Source organism: Nicotiana tomentosiformis, chromosome 4 (assembly GCF_000390325.3).
Source record: "Nicotiana tomentosiformis chromosome 4, ASM39032v3, whole genome shotgun sequence".
Classification (NCBI taxonomy): Eukaryota; Viridiplantae; Streptophyta; class Magnoliopsida; order Solanales; family Solanaceae; genus Nicotiana; species Nicotiana tomentosiformis.
Window position 1 is genome coordinate 102,839,964 of NC_090815.1, and position 4,962 is coordinate 102,844,925.

The 4,962-nt window shown below is 36.2% G+C and overlaps 1 pseudogene; it reads left to right on the forward strand.

The window, feature by feature from the left end:
• Window positions 1-2,432: 2,432 nt before the first annotated feature.
• LOC104086692 (7-deoxyloganetin glucosyltransferase-like) lies at window positions 2,433-4,550 on the forward strand (annotated as a pseudogene).
• The last annotated feature ends 412 nt before the right edge of the window (window positions 4,551-4,962 follow it).

Genomic DNA, 4,962 nt, shown 5'->3' on the forward strand with positions numbered 1-4,962 from the left:
TTTGATGAAAAATTAAAAGTTTAAGTTCAAATAGTGACCGGATGTTGCATTATGAGCAAACGACCCCGGAATAGAATTTTGATGATTCCAACAGCTCCGTATGGTGATTTTGGACTTAGGATCGTGATCAGAATTTTATTTGGAAGTCCATAGTGAAATTAGGCTTGAAATGGTTAAAATGGGAATTTAAAGTTTGGAAGTTTGACTAGGGAGTTGATTTTTTGATATCGGGGTCGGAATCTATTTCCGAAAATTTTTATAGCTCCGTTATGTCATTTATGACTTGTGTGCAAAATTCGAGGTCAATCGGACTTGATTTGATAGGTTTCGACATCGAATGTAAAAGTTGGAAATTCTAAGTTTCATTAAGCTTGAATTGGAGCATTATTCGTGAGTTTAGCGTTGTTTGATGTTATTTGAGGATTCAAATAAGTTCGTATGATATTTTAGGACTTGTTGGTGTATTGGGTTGAGGTCCCGAGGGCCTCGGGTGAATTTCGGATAGTTAACAGATCAAAAATGGGACTTAAACAACTCCTACAAAAGCTGTTGCAAATTTTCTTCTGCTGAGCAATCGAGCCCAGAAGTCGAGCCCAAAAATCGAAGGCCAGAAGTCGAGCCCAAAAATCAAGCCCAGAAATTGAGCCGAGGATCGAAGGCAAGGCTCGAGATCCATAATCGAAGGCAGGCTCGAGAGCCATGATCGAAGGCAAGGCTCGAGGGTCATGATCGAAGGCAAGCTCGAAGGCCACCAATCGAAGGCTCAAGATCGAGGCTATGATCGAAGGCCCAGGCTTGGTGCCAGGATCGAGGCCATGATCGAAGGGCCATGCTCGATGCCATGATCGAAGGCCCAGGCTCGAGCCTGTGATCGAAGCCACGATCGAGGCCCGATTCTGAAGGCTGCCGGGCAGATTTATAAAAGAGGACATTCATCCCATTCGCCATTTTTAACAAACTGGAGCTTGATCAGAGGCGATTTTTGATAGATTTTCAAGGAAATACATTAGGGTAAGTGATTCTAACTCAGATTTGGTGAATATAAACGAATATATAATTATTTTCACCATTTAATTAGTGTATTGAGATGGAAATTTGGAAAAATTTAGAAATCTCATAAAAACGAATTTTTGAGATTTCTGTGTCGATTCAGAGTCGGATTTGAGTGAAACTGGTATGGTTGGACTCGTAATTGAATGGGTTGTTGGATTTTATAAGTTTTGCCGGATTCCGAGACGTGAGCCCCACGAGCGATTTTTGAACTAATTTCAGATTTTATTGAAAAATATAATATTTTCTTATGAAATTGATTCCTATAATTTTATTTGATTGTATCGAATTAATTATGACTAGATACGAGTCGATTGGATTCGGAAAATCGAGAAAAGACATACTACTTGGTTAAATTGGAGCAAGTCGAGGTAAGTGACTTGTCTAACTTTGTGTGGGAAAAATTTTCCCTAGGATTGGTATTGAAGTGATAAATTATAATGTGTTAAAAGTCGTGTACATGAGGTGATGAGTGTGTACACAGGCTAAATATGAAAGATTATATTTTAAAATTGTGCAGATCACTGTTGCGCATTAATTAAACTATTTTATTCTGATATATTCTTCATCATTGATTTAATGTTTTAAAGTTGCTTGACCTTTTCTTGCTAATTGTTTTACCTGTTTAGTTGAAACTTGGTTTCTTTTATTCTGTGCATTATTTGAAATTGATTTTCTTTAAATTAAATATTATTAATATGAAGTATTTGACATTTTTAAATTTGGTATTGAAGCAACGTATTAAAGATTTTGAAATATTATTTTGCTGAATTATTTATTCCTGAATATTTTTGTAAGATTTTCGTACTCATTGTAATGGAGCCGTGAGCTCTTTATTGTGGAAAAATATTATTGATGATTTATGATGGCATAAGCCGTGAGCTCTTTATTGTGGAAAAATATTGTTGTTGAAGTATTTTGTCAAGTTAAATTATTTGAACACTTGAGGTGCAAATTGTGATATATTGTGATGTTGATACGCATGCGGTGGTATAAGGTCTGGGTATTGAAACGCATGCGGTGATATAAGGGTGGCATGATACGCGTGGCTAGTAGGCGGAACTACTAGAAGTCATGCGTTGTGATAAGGATCGCTAAAACGCGGGATGCTATTTCGGGAAAAATATTTTCTTTAAAATAAATTGTGAAGGCTCCCGCGGTGAGATAAGAAAATGAGATATTGTGAATTTATTTATGATTTGGGATTACGAGACAGTACCTCGTAAGTGCCCTTGTTGATTATTTTTACAAGCCACATACCTATGCTGCCTTTGAACAATCTACTGTAGTAAAGTTTTACTGTACTACTTAACATGATAGGAGTAGTTACTTAAATATTTTTTATGTATTGGCTGGTCTATATAAGTGATAAAGTTTACAATATGCTCAAATTGGCCAAACTCTTTTATCTCCGAGGCTTTCATATCACCTTCGTCAACACTGAGTTCAACCACCGGCGATTGCTCAAATCCCGGGGTCCCAGTGCCCTCTCTGGCCTACCTTCCTTTCATTTGGAGTCCATCCCTGATGGACTCCCTCCCTCTAACGAGGACGCCACACAAGATGTTCCATCTTTGTTTGAGTCGTGTAAGAAGTTGTGTTTGGCCCCTTTCAGAAAACTTGTCACGATACTAAATAATTCCTTGAATTTTCCTCCTGTTAGTTGCATAGTTTCTGATGCTGGCATGAGCTTCACTCATGAAGTTTCTAAGGAATTAGGTATTCCTAATGTTGCCTTTTGGACTGCTAGTGGTTGTGCCTTGTGGGCTTTCTTACAATATCCTAAACTTGTGGAAGAAGGTTATTTGTCCACTAAAAGGTATGAAAGCAAAATTAGAATGCTTTAAATAGTTTCATTTTTTTATGGATAGTTACATGTAGTTTTCTTTTAGATATCTCATAGTAAGGGTGTACAAAAAAAACCGATAAACCGTACCAAACCGATAATTTGAGTCAAACCCAAAAAATATCGAAAGACCCGAGAAAAATATTTAAAAATCCGACTTTGTTGGTTTGGTTAGTTTATAGATTTAAAAATCCGATACCATTAGTTTGGATTGGTAATTAAAAAATTCGAACCAACCGACCTACGTACACCCTTATATGATAGGATAAAATATTTTTCTACTGAGCAGTGCATAAAATCTAAATACTCTGAAATATTAGTACTTCATATCATCCCTTGTACAACTTCTGTTTTTTTCTTTTTCCTTTTTAATTCCTTCAACAATTTGGAGAACCCATATATGGATATTTTCCTTATGTTTACGAGGGCTAGTTTCATATTTTCAATGTTTTGTGGAAATACGAACTTAATTGGAGTACAATTCAATGACAATTAGTCACACCATTTGAACTTTTTGTACTTACTATTACGTTAGTCTAATAGTCTTTTCCAGTTCTTTTTGAAATGAAATTTTATTCTCTAGCTATCCAGCTATAAATATCTTGAAGATAATTGTAGTTTTTGTTTTTCCAGTTTTTTTCAATATGGAAATTAGTTACAGTTTCTTTTTATTGGTTTAATTTCAGATCATAGTTATTTGACCAGCGACCATTTAGACACCACTTGAGTTAAAAATCTGCCAAGCTTCATTAGAGCCACAGTCGACGAACCTAGCTATATGGTAATCAAATTTATAATGGAAGAAATCTTGGACCATTTCGATGTTCTGCACTAGAAATTGATGTTCTGAAGCCTATTTCGACCATGTTCCCAGCGGTTTATACTCTTGGACCCTTTCACACTTTCTTGAATAATTTAACTCAAGACGAAGATTTGAAATCAATTGGATCAAATCTATGGAAAGAAGATACTCACTGTCTCCAATGGCTTAATACTAAAAAACCAAATTCAGTTGTATATGTGAATTTTGGAAGTATTACTGTATTGACCCCCGAGCAGCTAGTTGAGTTTGCATGGGGACTTGCTAATACCAAATTGAATTTTTTGTGGATTATTAGATCGGATATAGTCAAGGGTGATTCTGTCATTTTGCCTCCTGAATTTCTCGAGGAGACCAAGGAAAGAGGTTTACTAGGTGGTTGGTGCCCTCAAGAACAAGTTTTAAGTCACCCGTCAATAGGAGGATTTTTAACGCAGTGTGGATGGAATTCGACTTTTGAAAGTATATCATTTGGTGTGCCAATGTTGTGTTGGCCTTTCTTTGCAGATCAACAAACAAATTGTTGGTTTATTTGTAATTGCTTGGGTGTAGGAATGGAAATTGATAGCAATGTGAAGAGGAAAGTGATAGAAGAACTTGTTAAAGAGCTGATGATCGGAGAAAAAGGTATAGAGATGAAAGAAAATGCATTGAAGTGGAAGAAGTTGACAGAAGAAACTATCTCTTCTCCAGATGGATCGTCTTATTTGAATTTTGACAAGTTGGTTAGCCATGTGCTATTGCGCGAGGGTTCTTCTTTCTTGACATGTTAAAATCATGTTGTATGTCCCAAATGGAGTTATTTTTCTGATTTCAGCTAATCAGCTTCCATAAGCCGTTTACTTCTAGTCATTTCGGTACATTAGTCCGTCTCCGGTATAGTAATTGTTTATGACAGTGACTTGAAAATAAATCAAATAATAAGGGTAAATTGCATAGTGTAAATATAAGGGCTACGGTAACTAAGTAAAACATGAGTCAAATTTATGAGTAACTTCACTTCTGATTCCTCTCTTGTTGGCCTAAGTGAAGGTTAGTTTTGAAGATTGACAAAGGATACTCAGGCATGAACCAGGTCCATCCCTTGTGTGCATAGACACGGGCAGATTCGAGTATGTGGAAAGCACGTGAAAGATATAAGCTTAACTCTGTATAATTGATATCTCCTGATCGAAAATGTTACATAATTGAGAAGGAGAAGGACTCCTTACTCAAAGAGAACACTATCCAAGATAAGGGAGGAGTT